This window comes from Patagioenas fasciata, chromosome 3 (genome assembly GCF_037038585.1).
Source record: "Patagioenas fasciata isolate bPatFas1 chromosome 3, bPatFas1.hap1, whole genome shotgun sequence".
Lineage (NCBI taxonomy): Eukaryota > Metazoa > Chordata > Aves > Columbiformes > Columbidae > Patagioenas > Patagioenas fasciata.
Window position 1 is genome coordinate 57,752,225 of NC_092522.1, and position 24,033 is coordinate 57,776,257.

At 40.2% G+C, this 24,033-nt stretch overlaps 1 protein-coding gene across 1 annotated transcript in view; it reads left to right on the forward strand.

Moving 5' to 3' along the window:
• The window catches only part of UST (uronyl 2-sulfotransferase), a 167,523-nt gene that overhangs the window by 39,116 nt on the left and 104,374 nt on the right, over window positions 1-24,033 (forward strand). The gene's annotated exons all lie outside the window — the stretch shown is intronic.

Here is a 24,033-nt window from a genome sequence, read left to right on the forward strand (position 1 = left end):
TGTGCTTGAGCTAGATACTTCTGAATTTACAGCATACAGGTGCTGCAAGGCTTGGTGTTGCAAACAACTGCAGATAATAGTTTATTCATGGCACAGCCTTGAACAAGTAACTTGTGTAAGAGCCAGAAAGAGGAGAGCTCCTGGGCTCTAACAAACTTTGTCACCAGCAGACCTGCAAAGCTGTCGGGGAAAGGAGTTTCCCATGAGCTCTCTGAACAAGCTGTGCAAGTTTTCACTGAGCAAGTTTCTTGACTAGAATGGTTTCCTATCTGCTTTTTCTCCTATGTGATACCCCTTCAAGACTATCATCCCTTTTGGCTGCAAAGGGAGGAAGAAAGGTTGTGGGTGCAACAAGTCTTGGAGACATAAGTGCAAAGGAGGATGCTTCACTGAGCCTCAACCTGATGGAGCCGGGTCGCATTTTGCAGGCGCAGACAGCAAGAGCCAGGGAGGCTGGCAGGGACACTGCAGAGCATGGACAGCAAGCAAGGGCTGCCTTGGGCCACACCAGCCAGCCAGGTCTTGCAGCTGACAGCATTGATGGAGTGGGGCTGCCCCAGACAGGGAGCCAAGTGACCAGCAAAACAATCGTAGCTGCTCCTGGGAAATTTTCGTACATGCCAGGAGAAAGTTTTGCTTGTGCTTGTTTTGGATCTCTGTCTTGAGCTTTTCATAGAAAACAACAAGAAGAGTTAGCACTGGATTGAGTTTGAAGTTTGACCTCCTGAAAAAGTGAAGTTGGAAATCTAAAACAAAACCTGTGAATTCTTGTGGCTTAAGAGCAGATATTTGGTTAACGTTATATACATCCCCAAAACACCTCATATGTCCAAGCGATTCTAAACCTGTACCAAACATCACCATCAGTGTTGATTCCCTGTTTCTGCACTGACCTTGCAATACTTGGGGTCTCTTCAAATGGGTGGCAGTTTTTTCTGCTAATGGCAGCTGAATCTTTTATTCCTCTGTTCTTAATGTTTTGAACAACAGGAAATACTGAGGGATTCTTTCTTCTTATATTCCTCAGTGTAAAACAGCAGGAAAAATAGGAGATTAGCCCTGTGTCATAATTGAATAATCCCAGCTGCCCTTTGTAGATATTGCAGTTAGTCCTGGGCTTTCACATGTCAGCGTGCATATGCCCAGCATTACCAGTGTTAGCTGTGAATTGGTCATCTGCTCGAAGGTAGACTAGAAGAGTGCTTTTGCTTGGGATTATCCCTAGAATGTCACTAAGCAGGCTAACTTTATAAATAGAATGGTTATAGAAAAACAGATGTACTTGTTCATGTGAATGTACTGTTAAGTCAGATGGGATAGGTAACAATTTGGGAAGAAATGTTTTTGTCATTTGAAACTGTGTGACCTGAGGCACAGAAATTATTTTTCTGAATTTAGAGATGACAGTTGCTTCTCACACAGACAACTCAAAATAAATTACATAGTGACTCTTCTCAACCTAACATGGAAGTTAATGATCATCTGTAGTACTTGATAATCTAATTTGAATGTGCATGCTTTGGTTAAAGACAGCATAAACTAATTTCTCACATTTTGAATCTGTTGATTTTGAAACGAACATTTGCTACTTTGGAGAAAACATAATGGTTTGAAATTAGGGTTGGGTTTACCGTGGCTCATAGAATCACAGAATTGACTGGGTTGGAAAAGACCTCAGAGATCATCAAGTCCAACCCTTGGTCCAACTCCAGTCCATTTACTAGATCATGACACTAAGTGCCATGTCTAATCTCAGTTTAAAAACCTCCAGGGATGGTGAGTCCACCACCTTCCTTGGCAGGCCATTCCAATGCCTGATCACTCTCTCTGTAAAGAATTTCTTTCTATTATCCAACCTAAATTTCCCCTGGCAGAGTTACAGGAATTGTGATAAAATTGTGTGGTTTGAGTATTTTGTTGTGGACTTTGTGCTGTATTTTCAGTTTCACAGAGGACTCACAGGTCACATCCCCACCCTTGTAATAACTCAGCCTTTTATTCCCATAAAGCTGGAGATATAATACGATGAGCGGTTTATAGATCTGAAGAAATTTGCCATAAATGCCTGCATTTAAATAATGGGGTACTACAAATGTTGCTGGATTTAGTTACTTTTATTAGACAGCGTAGAGACAACAGAAGCAGCTAATGGGCTTCAGCTGTGCAAAGAAAAGTATTCACGTGGACACTGATGAAAGACTTCTTGCTCCCACCCTGTGCTTGCTGAGATCTGTACTTCTGTCTCAGCTCTTGTTTTTGAGCAAATACTTTTGGAAAAAAATGTGGATATGGTACAAACAAGCAATTTGGTGTACTTTTATCAGACATTAAAAAGAATGGTGTTGTTTTTTGGTTTTTGTTTGTTTGTTTGTGGTTTTTTTAATTTTATTTTTAATAAGAAAAGAGTAGTCATGGTTCCTGTGCAAGGTACAACAACCTGAGACGTCTCTGCATGTACAGCCGCTGGAGGAGGAAGGATCTCATGATGCAGAACATTACATAGCACGTCAGCCAGGGTAGCACCCCTAAAGAAGCTGGGAGAAGAATCTAGTGTGATCTATTAACAGACTAATCCGTGTCTGAAAATATCTGAAACAGATATTTTATGTGTATTCAATCACTTGACTGTATCGATAGCTAAAATCCACTCACCTGCCACAGACTGCTTCTCTGTCTCATTGACAGTAGCAGCCTACCTACATTTTAATAGGGTTTAGCAAGACCATTCCATCTTCCATCTTCATTGTGGTCAATGGGGCAGAGTCTAGTTGGAGGCCTCTATCTAGTGGAGTGCCTCAAGGGTCAGTACTGGGGCCTCTATTATTCAATATATTCATCAATGATTTGGATGAGGGAATAGAGTGTACTATCAGCAGGTTTGTTGATGACACCAAGCTAGGAGGAGTGGCTGACGCACCAGAAGGCTGTGCTGCCATCCGGCGAGACCTGGACAGGCTGGAGAGTTGGGTGGGGAAAAATTTAATGAAATATAACAAGAGATAGTGTAGTCTGGCATCTGGGTAGGAACAACCCCAGGTTCCAGTAGAGGTTGGGGAATGACCTATTAGAGAGCAGTGTAGGGGAAAGGGACTTGGGGGTCCTGGTAGACAGCAGGATGACCATGAGCCAGCCAGCACTGTGCCCTTGTGGCCAGGAAGGCCAATGGCATCCTGAGGTGTATAGAAGGGGGGTGGTTACTAGGTCGAGAGAGGTTCTCCTTCCCCTCTACTCTGCCCTGCTGAGACCACCTCTGGAATATTGTGTCCAGTTCTGGGCCCCTCAGTTCAAGAAGGACAGGGAACTGCTGGAGAGAGTCCAGCACAGGGCAACAAAGATGATGAAGGGAGTGGAGCATCTCCCTTATGAGGAAAGACTGAGAGAGCTGGGTCTCTTTAGCTTGGAGAAGAGGAGACTGAGGGGTGATCTCATTAATGTTTACAGATATATAAAGGGTGAGTGTCATGAGGATAGAGCCAGGTTCTTCTCGGTGACAGCCAATGGTAATGACAAGGGATAATGGTTTGAAACAGGAACATAAGAGGTTCCACTTAAATTTGAGAAGAAACTTCTTCTCAGTGAGGGTGACAGAACACTGGAACAGGCTGCCCAGGGGGGTTGTAGAGTCTTCTACTCTGGAGACATTCAAAACCCACCTGGACACATTCCTGTGTAACCTCATCTAGGTGTTCCCGCACTGGCAGGGGGTTGGACTTAGATGATATTTTGAGGTCCCTTCCAATCCCTAACATTCTGTGATTCCTCCCATGTACTATGTCTAATACTGCCATGGTTTTTTGTGAGTGTTGAGGATTTTGTAGCTTTCAGTACATGTTGTCACGAACTTGACAGACCATTCTGCTCCTCAGTGTCTTGTCACAACTCTCTGTTTCAGGGGTAGTCGGGATTGTGGCAGGTTTTGGATGGTGTTGGGTGAGTTTAAGTGGTCATTCACACCTCTTAATAGAAGGCAAAGGAAGCCTTCTCTAGGTCACATCCAGCCTATAGGTTGCCTTTGAGACATACTTCAAATAAACATTGGAAAGTTGACACCAGGCTTGTGCTTCCAGAGAAACCAAAATTCCCACGAGTGACAACAGAGAGAAGCTACTGACTGTTTTTGCGTTGTCACATCAGAAGTTTGTGTATCGATCTGTGCGTATCAGGTGTGAAACAATATATGGAAATATTAGGCAAAAAACTCCTAGTTACATGCATTTTTTCAAAGTTACAGTTTTATTTGAGTGGCCTTTATGGTACCAGGAACAAAAAGAACCATAATCTGTATTCTGAAGGAAAGTCATTAAAGTGAGGTAGTTGGGAACACATTAGCCCATCATCTCTATCCTCAAGACTTTGAGGATAAACAACCACCAAAATTCAGAAAATATGAATCAGTAACAGCATAACTGTTGCATATCTCACTGCAGTATTTCAATGGGATCACATTCCACATTTATTTTGCACACAACTTTTCCTCAGAAGCTATTCAAAACTTGGATTATGCTTTTACCACCCCGTGATCCTGACATTCAGCAATAATGAGTTCACGTAGTTAAATTTTCAGTACTTAAAATAACAAAAGAAAACCACTTACAAAAGAAAAAAAAAAGCAACCCCCAAAATGAAACTTCTGTTAATTGAATTCAGATGTCTTGTCTGGAGACCATTCAATTAAATACAAAAATAGGATATTTTTTGGTTCAGCAAAAAGGTTCTTTTTGATTTAAATTTGTTTCTTGTTGTGTGTTTCTTGTGTGTACTAAAAACCACCTGGATAGCAAAATATCAGGCTTTTGTCTGTATGTGTTGTCTTGCTTTCCTTGCTTTTCTGCTTATTAAAAAAACCAGGTTGTGTTTCCAGCTGTAAGTTCCATGTCTAGTTTGAGGGTGTTTCAAAATAAATTGTCACTGTTTTTTTAAGTCTTCGTAGATTATAAAGCCTTAGAAGGAAAATGCTCAAAGTTGTCCTACATTCTTTAGGTTGCAGAAAATAATAAGACTTGAAAAAATTCACTTTAACTTTGTGTGTAACATGACTTGATGCCAGAAATTGTATCGCATTGTGAAATTAATTGTTTGGCTGGGAGAAGGAGGTGAGCAGAAGTGAGTGCATTTAGTTGCAAAGTTCTAATAGTGCCACATGAAGCTGCCAACATCTGATAGTTAAAACACTGTTTTCATGAAAAGTATTCACCCTTGTTTAGTAGTTATTTCGTTAAGCTGGGAAGGTTACCAACAGCAGGAGATGTTCTGTGCCCACTCAGGCAGTCACTGGGCAGTGTGGTGTGCTGTTGGGGCACCAAGGAGGGAAAATCAGGAGACAGCTTGTATTTAAAGTGTCAGTGATAGGTGCCAAGGAGTGTTAGTAGAGAAGTTGGAGAATAGGTGCAGAACCTTGTGTTGCATTAGTGAGGCAGACTGCCCTCGCATTATCAGATGCTGGTGTAAGACTGGTCCCAAATGAAGCAGAGAGTGGCTGGGTGGGAGAGGAAGACCTCCCGCCAGTGGGACTGGTGCCCCTCTGGAGACTGGTGTTGGTTCTTGCCTCTGCAGCGGATGCTCCAGTGGGCAGCTGGGCTAGGTCAGTGTGTTTGCAGGTGGGTGCATACTGGGTATTCCTTGTTTTCCAGACGGAAAGAAAAATGCTTCAGTTGTATTTTTGGGAGCTTTAAGCATGCAAATGACACCAGCTGTGGTTCAGGCAGAATGCTTCTCTGCCCTGTGTGCAGGGAGCAGGGAGCTCATTCATGGAGTAAAGCAGAAGATTGGAAATGCCCTATTTCGGATGGTGTCGTTGGGGTGAGGACGAGTCCATGGTACTCATTACTGTTCCTATTTCCCTGGTAGTTCTTTTGTACTTGTGGGGAACATAAGACAAAAGTGGAATTTACCCACTGCTAATGTGGATGGTGTGAAGTTTGATCTCTTGCTCAAACATGCCCAGTGGGTGAATTTACCAACATTGTTTAATTGTTTGCCCCATACCTCCAGCAGCTGCTGCGTATGTGTATTGCATGCTCACTAATGCTCTCCAGTTGCTTGGGTGCCTTGACCTGTCCTAGTGTCAAGAGGGCTTGTTCCCCTGAAGAACTTTCCTCGGACTAATTTCTGCTATGGCTGCCTGTGTGGCCATCGTGAATTCACCATGACTGCAGGTAGGACCGTCGTGCCTCCACATGAGGCAGAAAATCCTGCTGGCTGCCTGTGGGCATGGGCAACATTAGGTCTTCCATGGTGGGCTTGCACAAGGATCCCTCATGGCCAGACTTGCAAAATGCTGCTGTGGGGCTGCTAGCCAGGGCCCTGCAAGGTTTGGCTCATGCAGGTGTCAATGGGGAAGCTGTAACAGGCCCTCTGGAGGAGAATGTGATGGCTCAGCTTGGCCAAGGACTTCAGTTTCTATGTTGAGTAGGATGGAAGCTGAAGTGCTGATGGGCCTGTAAGACATAATTCATGCCCACCTGGCCTGTGTTGTACACTCGCCGTTACTTGTGACAAGAGGCTGTCAGGGGGTTTAGTTTCGTTTGTGTTGCAAGTGAAGTTTATCTGTAGTGCTTGAACAAAAGCTATAATTTTTAATAGTATGTAGTTGGAGTTGTGGATCAGAGCTTTTCTTTCTTGTTATTGCATTAAAACTGCATTCCTAACAGTTGAACAAGGTGCAGAATTGTCATGGCTAAAGTGTTTACAGGAAGTGCAAACATATGATGGAGTATACTGGAAGACCAATTTAGCTGACCTTTGTTTAATTTGGCAAAATCTCAAATATCATTGAGTGATAGTGAGTTATTCAGCTGTCGCTTGGAGTGTTTTCTCTCTCTGTGCTGTTTTCCACTATTGTTGCTGATCAGGTGAACGAATTAGGACGAGTGTTGGAAGACACAGACCAGCAGCAGTAGCAGCACAGCTCTCCCACTGTTAGTACAGGATGTTCTCATCGCACCAGAAGGGGTTTTTTTAAGTATTTATCAGAATAGGGATTTCTGCTAAAGTAAAAGCAATATTAATATGTGAACATACTTGAGTTTTTCTAAAAGCAGCAGTAGAAAGAGAATGCAAACAGGTTTCAGTTTCCATAGAAACAAAGAGAAGAATTACAGCTTTTGTAATTTCTATGTATCCTTTCACACTTGAACATTTAATCGTAAGACTCCAAAGTAACCAGCTGATCAGGGGTCCTACTTCCAAAATGCACGGTTTCAATTCAGGGCTGCTAGAAACAAAAGTACAGTACAGAATTTTGTCTCAATGAATAACTTAATATGTGCCACATCATAGTTTTGAAGCATTCAAAACTTCATTTGCTGATTCAGTCATAAACTAACTAATGTTAAAAACATAATCATATGTAGTATCACACAGTTTGCCATCAGTCATAAAAATGTTACTGTTCCAAGTGCTTCACACAATATGTGGAGAAGCCAGAGAGTGACTGCTGGGAGCAATGGTCTTGCTGCAGTGTTGGCAGCCGCTGGTGGAGCGAGTGGCACGATGCTTCCTAACTCTACTCAGGAGGGAAAGCGGCACCACTGAGGAGGGAGCAGAGGGAGGATGCGGCCAGGGTGTCGGTCTGGGTGCTGTGGGGTGGCACCAGGGGCTCAGTGATGCAAGTGCCGCATTTCGGGCCCACGTACAGCTTGGCGCTGGTCTGCAGAAGGCAGAGGGATGGCCACGTGCTGGTCATGATGGTCTCTTGCAGTGCTGAGGATGCTGTTGGTCTGGACTAGGGTCTAATTGCTGGATGTGGTTGTGTGTCGTTTAGAGCATTTTTTGAGTGTAAAACAGCAATTATAATCAGAAACCTGATAAAGTTTTATAGATGCAAATTTTCCTTACATCATTTATCCTTTATATTAGCACATATTTTTTACCGATGAGAATAATGATGAGTATAATGTTGTTCCTATACCATGGTGCTAAGCTGTAGTGGCAGATATACATGTTAAGGAAGGTGTCTATTAGGAATCAGTACTCTGTTTTTGTGCAACATCTGCTTTAATGCTAAGAAAGTGGAGAGCTAACATTTTGATTACATTGCAGATGATTCTGAAGTAAAGACATTGTCAAAGCCAGTAAGGGTAGAAATACTTTTCAAAACAACCTAGTAAAATAAGGTTGACAGTAAATAACAAGGCAGTTGTGGAAAAATATGTAACTGATGTAATTGCAGAAAAGTAGTTAAAAACCAGAACTGCACAGTGTTCTGAGTACTAAATACCATACTAACAGCGGAAGTAAAGTAAAAACAGGTTGTGTGCCAAATGGCAAAGAAATAAAAAAGACCATGATTTCAGCTGTATGAAAACAGTGTTATGTTAGACGTGAAGATATTCTTCCATTTGTAATGACAGAAATTTTCTGATCATTAAAGACATTGTAGCTGCGTTTCTGACATTTCTGTGCTGCCTTTATGAGTTTCCTGAAAAGTGTGAACTGCCTTCACTTATTTCTGCACTGGAGACAAATTTTGAAATGTAAAATGCCTGGTTCTCCGTGATCATTTTAACAGAGTGTGTAGCTCCTCCAGGATATTGGTCAGCAGCTGGGAGAAGTAAAATGGCCTTCCCTTTTGTGATCTTTGAGTGACTAAATTATTCCTAGGTCTTAGTTATACTATGAAATCACATTTCCCAACCTACCCTGACTGCTTCTGATACACACTGCTATCCTATTTTGTCTATGCAAAGCCATTGCTGGCTGGCAACATTGAATAGGGTAATAAATACACATTAAAGTTTTTGAAGCTTCAGAGTTACTTTATTGCATGTGGTACACTTATGGATGCATGCATGCTTCAGAAAGGGTGCCTTGACTGTCTGGTGTTTTTGTGTTAATATTGTCAAAATATTGCACGGAAAGTGAAGTGTCGGAAATGTCCACCTTATAACAGCTCGAATCTGTGCAGAAAATCCATCTTCAGAGGAGAAACTGTTCTGCATTACCAACACTTAAGTAGCTGGAAAAGTTTCTACTGTTTCAGCACTGGCTTCCAGCAGAAATTATTTTAAAAGTTAATTTTGGTTCTGATGACCTGAGTATCTGTTCTACAGAATGGCTAAGAAATGTAGATCAGGAGGTCCTAGGTAAATGGTGGGTTTGTTTTGTCTCTTTGGTTTTTGGTGGTGCAGTGTGTTTTTGTTTGTTGTTTGGGTTTTTTTTTGTTTGTTTTGGTTTGTTTTTTTCTTGTGATTTGTGCCTAGAGCACAGTTACCTAATGTGATCGTATAACCTGTTTGCTGCTTGTGCATCATATACCTTAGCCACAGCAATGATACCAATGTTGGTCAATGTGTTGGGTCAGCTCTGATGAATCTGTAAGTTGGAGAAACAACTATGGAAATCAAAAAACTCCTCAACAACTGTTTGGCTTACTAATATTTGTTTTCCAGTTCATTTTTGGTAAAATTGGAGAGGGATCCACTAGATTATGTAATGTTTTGCTCCACATTTCTTGGGACACATCTGCACTTCCATTTTTCTGTGTTAGCTCCCACAATAACTTTCAATGTGTTTACATTCAAATATCTCCAAATTACATGTCCAAAGAAGAGCAATGAAAGCTAATGAAGGATCTGGAGCACAAGTCTGATGAGGAGTGGCTGAGAGAGCTGGGGCTGTTTGACCTGGAGAAAATGAGGCTGAGGGGAGACTTTATCACTGTCTACAACTACATGAAAGGAGGTTGTAGCATGGAGGGTGTTGGTCTCTTCTCCCAGGTAGCAAGTGATGGGACAAGAGGAAATGGCCTTGAGTTGCACCAGGGGAGATTTAGATTGGATATTAGGAAAAATTTCTTTAGATCAAGGGTTGTCAGGCATTGCAACAGGCTGCTGAAGGAAGTGGTTGAATCACCATCCCTGAAGGTGTTTAAAAGACACGTAGATGTGGTGCTTAGGCCCATGGTTTAGCGTGGACTTGGCAGTGTTAGGTTTATAGTTGTACTCAATGCTCTTAAAGGTCTTTCCCAACGTAAAAGGTTCTATGATTCTACAGTCCAAACTAAGGCTTGCAAATCCTAGAAGCTGTGAATGTTGTCAGTTGTGAATGCCGTCTGAGACTCTGTAGACATTTAACTTAAAAGAAGTGGTCCTGCTGTTGCTGGTTGAGGATGTGGCCCAACCTCTTGAAGCAAGACTGGCAGTTTGCATGAGGTCTGGGCTTTTCCTGGGGTCTGTCAACCTGCAGCAGCCCAGCTGCCAGAGTAGCCCAGGAGGCTGCAGCGTAGGGCTGAGACTTTGAATGTCAGTGATGAGGTGCTGATATCCGTGTTTCTGTTTGTTTGTTTTTTCTTCTCTTGGGGAATTCATAAGGGATGACTTCTGTTAGTTAATGACTTTCAGTCGTGGTACTTAAAATTTGGCGAAACATTCAGTGAGTGCCATGAGAATACGTGGTGAAAATGTATCCTGTCATTCAGCTGCCATATAAAAAGGGAGAATATCATCAGATCCACAGTTTGAGTGCTACTAAGAAGCAGAAGGCCCTGAGATCTTTTCCTTGACTTGAAGGTGGTGGAAGAGAGTATGCTGAGCCTGCTGGCATCCTTCCCAGCCCAAGCAGAAATGTAGTAGCTTAACACAACATGATATATCAAGTGCAAATTTGCTTCTCTTCCCATGGAGATTACAGGTAGAATAATGTATGATCCCATTATGATGACGACACACTTCTAAAATGGTGAGTGAGGAGGGAGGAGAGAAGCAACAAACAAATCAAAACCAAAAAGGATGCATGAGGGCAAAGATGGCCTTCCTGGTTCTGCTGTCAAGCTTCAGGCTTTTTGTTTTGTGGATTTTTGTTTTGTTGTTTTGTTGGTTGTTTGGTTTTTTTTTTTTTGTTTTTTTTTTTTTTTTTTGTTGGGGGTGGGGAGGGGCAATGTGTGCTCTGGTTTCCTGGTGTGATTCGTGTGCCAAGCCATTTGTTTTAAAAAGAAAATGTAAGCAACCCAGCTACCCAGTTTTCCTCTCACAGTTGTATGTTTCTGGGTCTTGCTGTAAAATTGTGTAGTTTTATATAAGCCTTTGTGCTCACTGGCTACCTGTTCCAGCTGATGTCACCATATTTATGCCTTTCCTTTAAGTTTCCATGAGGTAAAATGGCAGCATATTTTGGGGTGTCTTAGGAGTCAAATTCAACGCTTGTTTACATCCCAAAGAAAGAGTAAAAAGAGTATGTGAAGTCCTGGACTTAAATAAATGAATTAAAAACTCCTAGTGATATTGGAAACTTTGTGGTTTAGTTCATGAAGCTGGTGAGTGCTTGGCCCTACATGACCATGTCAGAAGATTATATCTTCTTTCCAAAGAGGTACTAATCTGAAGGCTCAATCCTGCAAATGTTGCTGGTGTAAAGTTTATCTCATCAGTTCCTCTCATGGCTTTGCAATAACGATTGCACTAAAGTAGCCTTTTGCAGGGGTTTTAGATCAGTTTACTTCTATAATGGCTCTTAGACAGTATGTCAAATGATTATTTGTTTGATTTTTGAGATCACTCTGAAGAAGAAAGTTGCTCTTAGATGTTTGAAGGAAGGACTGCAAGGAAGAAGTGTGACAGAACATTGGAACAGGCTGCCCACGGGGGTTGTGGAGTCTCCTTCTCTGGAGGCATTCAAAACCCGCCTGGACGCCTTCCTGTGTAACCTCATCTAGGTGTTCCTGCTCCGGCAGGGAAATGGGACTACATGGTCTTTCAGGGTCCCTTCCAGTCCCTAACATTCTGTGATTCTGTGTGTTTCGGTGAAGGGAGGAAAACTGACTGGCATGGGAATAGGAGCTCTGGGCCCAGTGGAGTCATTTGAAGCACTTTATTGCTCGTGCCTTGGCTGCGAAGTCACATTTCAGCCTGAGTAAATACACTGATGTATTCTGAAATATGAATATTGGTAGTCTCAGTGCCACAGCATTTTGTCAAGTTTTCTACCCCAGTTTTACCTCCCTACAGTCCCATTTTCAGCTCTCTAATTTTCAACAGTTTGGGCTGGTATATTTTCAGTGCCAGAAGTCTGTCTCAGGCTGATTATCTTTTTTTTCCTTTTTTTTTTTTTTCATTTTTTTTTAATAATTAACTGTTTGTTTTAATATGAGTAGAAAATAATGTGGTGGTTTTGAGAAAACAGGGGACTGATATTGTTTCTTAATGTTTGACAAAAATAATTTCTAGAAGGCTCTTGATTCATAAATAATGTAATATAGTGGAAACTGCTGTGGGAAACAAGAAGAAAACACTGGAGACCTCTAAAATGACTTGTGTGAAGTTGCAATGGAGAGGAGGTATTTTCACAGCTGTGTTTTGTTTGGAGTTAGAGGAGCTGAGGAGCTGACACTCTGGCCGACCATAGCATGAGAGCTTCTGACAGTGGATCCACAAGGATGTCAAGACTTGGAACAAAATGACTTGGGTAGGAAGTATGAGAGGAATTTTGGGGGGCTAGAGAGGGAAATAATGCCACAAAAGTCTTGACATGTGTCCCAAAGCCTAGATTGTTTTCAGGCCAAATACTCTGCAGCCCTGAGAAATCTGCTACAACCATTAGCAAAAGGTTATTTCACCTTCATAGCAGGTTAGCAAATGGAGTGTGACTGCTGCTCTGGCAGTGCAATTCAGTGAAACGCACTCCTTTAAAGTGTGAAGGCTGCATTCAGATTGAAACAGTTTTGGTGTTGGCCTTACACGATTTTTGGGTGTTTGAAATAAAATCCCTTTCTCACAAGAGTCCATTTGAAGGAGAGTTCAGTATTAGTCAGAAAGTACTCTCTGTATTTGGATGAGAGGTCAGGACAGTCCACAGAAGTGTTCAATTCTCCATGAGTAACTAATATTGGTACTTCAGGTAGCATCCATGTATGTGTCTGTCCTGATGATTTTTACATTGCAAACCATTGTTTCTATGTGTGGAGATGCTGGGGTCCTTCATTTTTAGGTACCTCCCTTCAGAAAAATCTGAAAATTAATTCTTTCAAGATGCAAGGTATCCAACCTGCTAGATGCTTTAAAAACATACATATTAAAAAACAAAAACAAAACCAAAACAAACAAAAAAACAACAACAACAACAAAAAAGAGGGGAAAAAAGCCAAAATTTGGGAGCAGTGAAGACTTCAATATGTGGAATGAGATTTGATTTTTTTTTTCCCCCTGTGGTGTTTGTGTGAACCAGTCATGCTAAGTGGGGCTCACTTAGGAGAAGTGAGTTTTGCGATAAGTTGCTGAATGATTAACTCAATAGTTTAACTTCAGAATTACTGTACTTACAGAACCTCTGTTGTAATGGGACAGAAATCCATGTGAAGGAAGACAAAGCCATAAGGAAATTAATGACTGAGATCTGGATTAACTTGCCTTGTAAGAATGTTTTTGCTTAAGGAAACATATAGTATGTAACACTAAATTGAGCTATAATTTAAGTTTCTAATTTAAGTTTCTAATACATGGAAAAAGACAACTAAATGTTATGATTGGGTAAAAGATACTTCTTATATATTAAATTTATATAAGGTTAATTATTGTTTGTATTCTTCTTGCTTTCTCAGCTATAAGAAACTAGAAGAACCCATATTTAGTTGTTAGTCATGAACTTTCCATAAATTGACGTTCAGAACTGCTGCTGTTGGCAATTAGATAAAATTAAACAGTAAGCCTGGTTTAGCTCTAGAGTGTCTTCAAGTTTCTTTTATGTAAAACAATAAATAATTCTCTAGTTTAGATTGCTCTGTCATTATTGGTGACCAAATGTCACCTTTCTGAGAAATGTAGAATCTAATACAGAATAGCATTTTACATGAACCTGAATGTTAATTTCAGTATGCTGCAATTTCTTTACTCTGTACCTCAGCCAAGCTCAATGAGAATTTGTAGAAATGAGATACTGTCACTGAGATGATCCTTAGAAATGTTGTAGAATGATACCACTATTTCTGCTTTATGATTGAAACAAAAAGTTTAATTTAATCTTTCAGCAGAAGTTTAAAGTATTGCCAAAAAAGTTCTGGCATTAAAAAAAGCATTATTGCTCTTGCAAAGAAGGCTGACAGGCATGTCCTAAAAACAAAACACTACCTAATAATACAATAATACATCTAAGTTATACTGTCCTGTAGTATGTGCAAAATTAATACCTTTGTTTTAGCTTTTTTAAACAACTGATTTCATATTGGTTAGGAGTTTCCAAGCCATTCAAGCAAAGCAGAGATTGATGCTGATATATATTTTTCAGTTATGTGCAGATACAGTGTAAAAAAAAAACCAGCCTCCTAATGGAGGAGTACACTTAGAAGCTGAATTTAGACAATGGCTACTATACAGCGATAGTCTACATGGCACGGATGTTTCCTCATGTATTTTAAGATGTCTCTTGTAAGAAGCATAGTCTTTAGGAGAGCTGGTGAGTGGCAGTTAGAGATCTGTTAAACTACCACATCTTAGTGGTGACATCCTGATGTGGTTCTTCAAGCTAAATAAAACACAGGAAAATGATATAAAAAGAAAGAGCACGCCTAGGTAATTGTTACCAGTAGTGAATGTTTGCATCTCAGAGTTCATAAGCGCGGTCAAAGCACCCAAAAGCAGTACTGAATAAACAAACACTTATCCAAGTGAGTCAAAATGCATTTTAGGCCTTCTTAGTACCTTCATCAAGTGAACTACTCACCAGTTAAGTTAGTGGTAAATGTGGAAAGTGCAAATCTATCTGGGACAGGTAGAGAACACGAGAGAAAGAATGCCAGTTATTTCTGATGAGGTTGATGAAACTTGGACTGCTTTTGTAGTTGTATGACACTGAATCCAGTGTAGTTACCCTTTTAACATACAGATGTTAATGCAGAACATGTTATTGCTGAGACTTATGAGACACGGTTTTAATTGTTGGAAAGCTTAAGGCTGCCAGAATTAATCAATACATCTGAAAACTCTTCATGTGTCTGTTGTTTTCCAAATGTTTTCAGTTGAAATTTTGAAAAAGGAAAGCATACTAAATGCTTGATAGTTTATAGCCAAATCTTTGCTATTCATAATCTGGGAGAAAACATCAGTACATATTTATATTTACTGCTGAATACATTTATGAGTTGATGAAAGTCATGAGGATTGTCTTGTCTTTTTCATACAGGTAAGCTTTGTGTATGCATTTTGGGTCTTAGGCTTCAGTGATAAGGGCAGCATCAGATTTTGAAGAGCAAAAGTTCTTGTAACAATACATTCAATTATTTTTTTATAAGGCCTCCTACAGAATTTTTAAGAATCAATCTAACAAATCAGAAATGAGTACAAATCTTGTTTAAGATAATAAGCAATGAGACAGAAGCCAGGAAAAATCTAGAAATAATGATGTTTGTGCTGGACACTTGCAGTGCTTCGTAGAAGAAGAAAATTCTGTCAGAAACATTGAGTTTGAAGTTACCTATCCCATGTACTAAAATGACTCTTCTCAATAACAACTGAAATCTGAAGTAGAAGGTATGTATTGCAAGGGATTGGAATGACAGGAGTGGGATTAATCCTGTCCTCTTACAGTTGCAGGAGGTGAAGGGTGCTGAAATGGATTTAAGCCATGTCCAATGCTCTATGGTTGCTAAATCTTGCCTCTTATTTTTAAACATGCAGTTTCTATATAGAAGTTCTTGAAATACAAAACACTTGCCATGGGAAGTCTTTAAATCACTCAGACGCATTTGTTTGAGACATGGGTAGAAAGGAGTTAAAATGTCCTCATGAACAGAAGCCAGTAGCTGGATAGTGTGAAAATCAAGCAGTTCAGCCAAAGCATTTATAGTAATGGAAAATATTTGTATTAAATCATGTTGAAGTCTAGAAAACCATCTGAAGTTTTAGTATTCTTTTGTAATAGAGATTAATAAAATTTTATGCTAATGTGTCATAAAGAAGTAGTGGCTCATTTAGGTACAGTAAGGTCCTTATCTGACCTACTTATATATTGTTTTACAGTTATAGGCTTCTAACAGACCTTGGCAAGAAATGCTGCTTCTGGTTTTATGCCTGTTAAGCCTTTTGAGGATGGGAAGCTAATAATGGTTGAACAATTTATAATTTTTGAATTCAGAGAAGAAAATGATACAAAGATAGCCACTTCTTACATAGAGCACTCTTGATTTTCAAGAGGTATATAAGTATAGAGAAGAGTTTTACAGTTATTTTCTCAGGGAAAAAAAAAATGGTAGAGAGAAGGGAAAGGAGACAGACTTGTAAAAAGGCTCTTTTTTATTTTCAGTTGTGCTTTTGAGAGCAGATAGAAAGAGAACCTGTACTGTGAAGAAAGTAGAAAACCATACAGATACACAGCTCAATTCTGCAGGCTGCGTCATATGTGGGGACCATTATCCTTAATGCAACTGTCTCTGTAAGGAAGTATGACAACATCATAGCAACTGTATGACTGCAGAGATGTTGTGAAAAGCACATGCAAGGGAAACTCATTTGGCTTTAGCACATTAAAAGTATGAATAATTCTTTAAAGCTATATGTAAGCAGTTGTCTGTGAAGTGTGTTCATTTCTTCTCTGCTAGGAAGGTGCTGCTGGGGTCAGACCACAGACCTAGGCAGCTTCTCGGAAACGTGCCTCCAGGGACAGGAGCTTCAACCAAACGCCCAACAAACAGCCCATTCTGGACAGCATTTGCAGCATAGTACTTAATAATACTAATAATAGTAATAAAAGTCTTCCTTGAATAACTGGTGAATTGCCAGCTGGGTGTTTTCCAATATTCATTGACTTGCTGTTTTCCAAGATTGCCTGTGCAGGAGGGGAAAGAGAGGGATGTATCTGAAAATATCTGCATAAGTGCAATGGACAGGAATAAGCTTAACTCAACTTGGAAGCTTTAAATAATAAAATCTTTGTCTCTGGAAAAACGTCATGCAGAAGTGCACAGCCAGTGTCTGGTATTGAGGTAATAGGAAACTCTTGAGACTGGTATCATCTGAGAAGGTGTCTGGTCAGATACAGATTCCCTGGAGTTTGTAGCCTGAATGGCAGAGTAAAGTGAGACGAAGTGGCCTCAAAGTGACAGAGTCTTCATTGAAGCTTCAGCATTATGTCCTTTATCCAGCCCTCAATCCCATCTTTAACTTGTCATCATTTAGTAAGGAGAGCCTTGCAGGGAGAAGCTTTATGTGTGGAGTTGCAGCCCTGTACTTAGATGTGCAGAGAGAAGTCTCCTGCATTTGGTTTCGTGTGCCGTTCTCTGTGTGGGGCAAAGTGTGTGTGTTGAGAGGGGAAGTGTCATGGCCTTGCCACCATATTTTGTCACACAAAATTTCTTCCTATGCATTGTGCATTCTGCATGGTAGCATTCTCTGCATTTGCATGGTGCATTCTCTGGTGAAGACAAACGACTTGCAAATATTCTTGCACCTGTCTATCTTTCTGGAAGAAAAAGAGGAAACAGAGTAACCCTAAGCTTTAAAAAGTTTCTTCATATGACAATTTAATTAAAACAGATCTCTCGCCAAGCTGGGGAAACTGTCACTGTACATTCAACTGGAATGGAAAGATCTTCCTGAAAAGATTTCCTGGAGTCCTCAAACAGATCCAAAGGAAGGGGATTGGTATTCATCTCCCATCATCTCTCTCCATGCTCTTTTCTGCAGTTTCCCCTTTGTTTCCATTCTGATTTTATGAAGATGATACTCTTATCCAAGTTGAAAATATTGTGCTTGTTTTCACTGAATTGCATCTTGTGTTTTGAGACCATTTCTTTGAGTGAACAGTGTCTTTCTGCATTTGCCCTGGAGTTTCAGCAGATGCCAAATATTTTCATTTGGTATTGTTATCAAATCTAATTCCTGTGCTCTTTAATACATTTTTTCAAGTCATGGATGAGAATATTGAGTGATAGGACCCAGAACAACACCTAGTTGAAGTTTGCTTGATTTTAAAAAGAAAAAATTAATTGAAAACAAATAGGGCTGGCATAGGAGCTAGTTTAATTCATGTATTGCTTCTAAAGCAGCATGGCAACACCTGGGTCATCCCTGGCAGATGCCTGGTCCGGCCTGGAGTCTGCATCCAGTCTGCATCCTCCTGACTTACTGCAACACTTTTCTGTTTCCAGTTTGAGTGTTGGGTTTTGATAACTACTTTCAGAGTACTGTCTTTCAGCCAGATTTTCACTCATTCATTCTCTGTTAGTTCTCAAAGATATTTATTTGTCAATGAAGCCTGAAACAGGCGGTTTCCTGAGTGTGCTACCTGACTATCCTTAAGGCCAGCTCATTTCCAAATGTTTCTAACTGCTCTTTAACTCGCTAGTTTCTATGCTACACTGATCCTTTTTGTATCCAGCCGTAGTAATTTGACACAGTTTCCACTATTCTTCTCATGTTAGCTGGTACGGAAATGAAGTGGGGGCCAGTCTTTGTGTGATGTCAGTGGGTGGCAGCTTGTCTGTCAGACTGTACACTTTTCCCAACTTGCCCCTTAAATTTTGAACATCTTTGCTTGTAGTTGCCTACCTTTTAAGTGCTGCTTCACCACACATTTTGGGAGGAGAATTTTTCCCAGGGAGACCCCAAAAGACACTAAGAAGTGTAGTCCTGTGTGTATTTGTAGAACTCACTATGCATTTTTGTTAAGGTAAATCTTTCTAAGGAAATTAGGAAAAGAATAAAAGTCATTGCAAAATCTCTGGCACACGTTGCGACAGAAGGTGGGATAAAAATCTTTGGGAAAAAGAAAAAAAGGCCCTGTATTTAATCATTGTCCGCTTGCTATGTGATACCAGAAAGCTCAGTTTGAGAACCAGCTGAAAAGCAGAGTGAAGGTGAAAAACAAACTGGGATTTAGTAAAGAGTTAGCTGGCCACAGAGAGAGATCAGTCTTCATTCTCATAGTGAAACGCATAATGGAAATAGTTTGGTTTAATGGCACTTTTTTTTTGGTCATCAGGTTTTCTCTGCACAGTCATGATAGAGCGCTGCATATCTACTTTTCCTTTGAGTGCAAGAAAATACCTGTTGGGAGTGGTTTTATTACTTGATTGATTTTTTCTCTTCCTCCTGCCCCCAGTAGTAATAAAGCAGTTGATTGACAAAAGAAACAATAAAATAAAACACCTGTCTCTACATTTTGAAATGTTTGTCACTTTTCTGTATAAGGTGTGTTGAAGCAAGGCTTAACCACACACCTCGGAGAAGAGCTGTGATTTCCGAGTAGCTTTACCTTCTGGAGACTCCTCTCATTGCAGGAGGGCCATGCCTTGCATGCGCCTTCTCCATCCTGCCCTCACTTCTCTGCTGCTCCTCCTGAGACCAGGCAGGTCAGGCTCTTCCTGGGATAGCTGGGCAGGCAGTGGGCCCTGGTGGGTGCAGGAAGGATGACTGAACCTGCAAAGATCTTGGAGAAGGGTGAGGAGGACCTCAGAGGAGTAGAACAGGGCTGAGAACTAGTAAGAGGATAAGAATGCTGTTTGTAGGTGCGTTAGGCTGGGACCTGTATATACTGGGCTATGAAGTCTTCTGAGTGCTGAAGGCCAGTACACACCAAAAAAAAAAAAAGATGTGAACTGGTGGTCATGGAAGACTTCCAGAGTGAAGATTAGGAGCCAGTGTTTAACAACTGTTAGGAAAAGAGTTTTGGAAGAAAATGTTGAACTGCTTGATATGTATGTAGGACAAATTGACAACATGGGTGCTTGTAGGAGGAAGATTATGAACTTTCTGATGTCAGGCCACCTTGATCTGCCTTTGAGTTTGTAAGATGGAAGGATTTTTCTCTTTATTTGAGGGCAGTTTTAGCCAAGAGTTTCCCTTATCAGGTATTCAGACTGGACTTCATCTAGCCAATGTTTCTGAACATTCATTAAAATGGGTCTTTCATCTTGTAAAATTATAGGCTGGAAAGTCTGTTGTTAGAGGGCAGAAGCAAAAGCACCAGGAATATCACTGATAAACCCACTGTCTGTGATATTTCTGTCATAGTGCTTGCTATAGATCACATCATTTGAATAGATGGGGTCATATCAGAACTTTGATTTTGAATTTTTTTTTTCTAATTTGAATGAAACCACTGAAAGTTGTGAAATTCTTGTTTTTGAATTATAAATTTCAGTATGTTTGAATGTAACAAGTACAGTCAACGTGGAGATTTTTCCTAAGGAATCATTCTATGGAACAAGTTAAGACCCTTAAGTATGTTAAAAGGCAAGTGTATTAATATAAACCCTAATAGATTTGGACAAATTAACAAGTATACAGAAAGTCAGTATTCTTTAATATTTGTTTTCATAAAGGTATTTTTCTTCATTTAGAATTTTTGATGAATGTTCTGCATTGATTTAGAACCTACCATTTTCCAAGCCCTTTGCATCTGTATTCCAGTGTTATTTTTATATATATTAGATATGTGGAATTACCAGTAAGTTTTCAGAAACCATGCTTATGTCTGCCAATTTGTCTCCTAATTGTGTTAGAAGCAGTTGGGGTTAGGGTGTTTTTGGTGTTTATGATTTAAAAAATGAGGAATAACCAAAATGTTTTGAAAGGCGAGAAAGGAAGCAGAAGAAAATCAATTTCAGAATGTTTATTAAAAAAATAATGCTTACTGTACTTTTTTTGTGGTCAGAATGAAAATTTTGACAGGAAGTTAGTCTCGCACAGAAGAAACCGATTGTAGGTATACGGTCTTTTACATACAATGGAAGAAATTGCAATAAGTCACTTTGTATTCTAGTGCAGATTGGTCAGTGTGGTTTTGCTATGTTTTACTATGTTTATCTTCTCCACACACCTCTGAAAGCATTCCCTCTGTTAAAGCTGGTATGGCTCTGCTGACTTCAGCAATAGCAGAGTTTTCTTTTTAGGTTGGATTTCAGCTGCGCAATGTCGTTCTGCCTAAGCTGCTGGGTTTGAGTTTGTAGTCCTCTGCCCCCTTCCTGCCTTTGGACTGCAAAGGGCCCTATGATATGATGACTAGGGACATCATATTATTTCAGATGTGTAAAAATCTGTGAAATCTCTAAGGATGCCCACTGCTCCACTGGTAGGTTAAAAAAAAAAAAAAAAAAGCATAGGGAAAGAGAGACCAACGCTTATAAAATGTAAGAGGTTTAGAATAAACTGCAGAAACTGCCCCCAGCCTGTTGTTTTTGGCAGTCCTGTCTGGCCCAGGTACGTGTTGCCAGCCATAGGCATCCCGTTCAAGTTAATGTTCCTGTCAGTGGAGCCCCCCATGATGTTTTCTATATTGGGAAATTTTTTGTGCTGGAATGAAAAGAACAAGGAAATCGCATAGAATAAACTGATAACTGCCACTGGGGAGCCATGAACTGATTTTAATAGTGGGTGACTTTCCACTTTCTTGCTTAAATAGTTTTTTGTCTAGAAGCAGAGCAGAACTGATCATCTTCTGACTAGTCACTGGCACTTTCATCTATTTAGTTGGTGCAGTTCTTAATGATTAGTGGTTCTTGGTGGGAAAGTTATTCTTCAGCGTCTCAGTTTCTAGACCAGAAGATTCATCAGCCAACTGTTAAACTGTTCCCTTCCTTTAGACATCAGATGATCTAAGGGATGGGATGCCAGTAAAGGTTGTATTGGAATTTTGAGATGGTGACCCAGTGAAAAGAACAAAGCAGGATTTTCACGAAACACATGAAATTTGGCAGTAGCTGGATCCCAGCTCCCTTACACTGCTGCTTGTGACTCCCACCAAGGGAAAACCCTGCTCCAGGAAAACAGTCAAAACTCCACATTTTCCATGTTGGCTTTCTCCGTTCGTCTCTAGTCAGTTCTTTCCGCATGATATCTAAATTGTTCAAATGGAGCTATCCTGCTTTGTTTGCTATCAAAGGGTCTTCAGTTCATATACAGGCCCATTTACCACCTCTTTCCATACTCGTCAGTCATTTTTTGGAAAGATTATTTTTAGATTTTTAGATTTGTTTTTTTTTGTGTGTGTGATTCTGAACTGGACACAGTAATATTTGTCCTTACTTCTGGTCAGTGACCATCTTTCTCTGTATAAACTTGGCTTACTTCAAGCAAAACCCCCACACTTCAGTGATTCCAAGAAAAAAAGGAACATAACCATGAGGTTTCCCCAAAGATTTTGCATACAGCTGATTCACTTAACCTCAAAGATAATAAATTATGGAAAAATTTGGACTGCTTCCATGTATTCACCATGTTTTGTAATAAAACTGAGGGTTGGTTTTTTTTTTTCCTCCTCTGGCAGAGACAGGAGGAGACTGTGTTCAGTCAGCTCAAGTGTGCTGTTGAGCATGTTTGTGGAATGCATAATACCACTGTTTTGAGACTTGATTATTCTGTCTGACTTGTTTCAAATGCCTTAGACTTTCACACTATTACAGGAAGGCAGAATATATTGTAAGGCAGAAAAGGTCAATTTTAAAGAATAAATACTCCTCTCCGGGAAAAATAAAATAAATCTAGAAGTGTCTTGTAAAGCAGCAGACAAGGGCAATAATGTCTTTAGTAAAGCTTTATTAAAAGACTTCAGAGAAGTCATCCTAATAATTTAATGACATAGGTTGTTTCGGGACAATGGACTATATTCTTTATGAGGGAAAATGACCCCCTCTTCTATCCATTTATAATTTCCACCATAGAAAGCTTCTCCTCTTCTTGTGGTACTTAGTGATGTCAAACACATGTCTGTGCCAGAGCATGTGAAAGCTGCATAATAATGTTCTCCATCACAGATAGCTTGTCATCTTGGTATAGTTACAGTAAACACTTGAACTTATGAACAGTGGTTTTAGTATTTATGGTTTTCATTCCAAAGTCCCACGGTTTTACTGTGGGACTTGCTTGTTTTTACTACTTTGTCATCTCTTAGTGGACAATACTTCACAGGGTGACTTTACCTTAGTATTTCTCCATTGTTGCAATACTTGTAATGCTGAATTTTTCTTTTGTTTTTGAACTAACCCAGTATGATACGTATTCTCTGCAAAGCTGGTCCTATGTGTAAAAGTAGCATCCTGTCTGAAGTTCATAAGATTTGCAAATACCCAACAGGGGAGTCATGCTGAATAATCTTATAGCAGTCTCTACTTATATTAGAAAGTTATCTTTCCTGCAGGTTTTCCGCAGAAATATTCTGACCTAGGTGTGCATTTTTGGGGATATTTCTGCATGCATTGAGGCTCTTGCAGTGTGGCCCCTGTTTTGCAAGCAGCATGGAAGCCCAGTTCCATGATCCGATGATCAGTGAGAGCATGTGCAGGGCTGCGCAGGGTTAAGGAACTGGCCCATGTACTCCAGAGCTTGCCTGCTACACTCCATCGCAGCTGGATTTGTTGAGTTATTTTAGTGGTGTGGGGTTTTGTTTTGTTTTGTTTTTTACTCAGAGTAGGCTGTGAATCATACAGCAAAAGGTTTCACTTTTATTACCGAAAACAAATACTCATTTTATACTTGAACCCAAAAGAATTCAGACTATTGAATTGAAGTGGCGTGCTGTGGATGTTGAGATGGGCTCTACAGCACATACGAGCAGGAGCTCAGGCAGGGGATAGGAGCTGGCTTGGCACAGGGCAATGGGGCAGCATGAGGGTAATGTCTGCAGCTTTCCTTCCTCTGCGCTTTGTTTCTAAGTAATTCTGACTAGGTTTCAAATCATTACTCTTAATTTCTTTGATCACTTGTGTCTGTCTGGCAGTTAGTTTCTATCACTGCTAGTTGCTTCTGGATTTGAAGAAGCGACTGCCATGAAAAAAACTTTCATAAACTGGGCTGAAATTGGACTATTATCTTTCAAGTGGACATAGTAGTAACTAGACTGTGCTGTAAAACAGAAAAAGTTATCTCCATGTGACATCTTGTTATCTAGTAGGCATTTGTAAACATGATTCTCCTACTGTGTATTGATGTAAGGTTAGAACAGAGGTATTTTTGCTGTCTTTGGTACGAGGATGACTGAGAGGAGAGGTATGTGTGGCCCAAGGGCAACTTTTAGACGAGGATGACTGAGAGGAGAGGTATGTGTGGCCCAAGGGCAACTTTTAGACTTGCCGTGAGGTCTCATCTTCTGCTGGGACTTCTTGGAAAAGCTCCT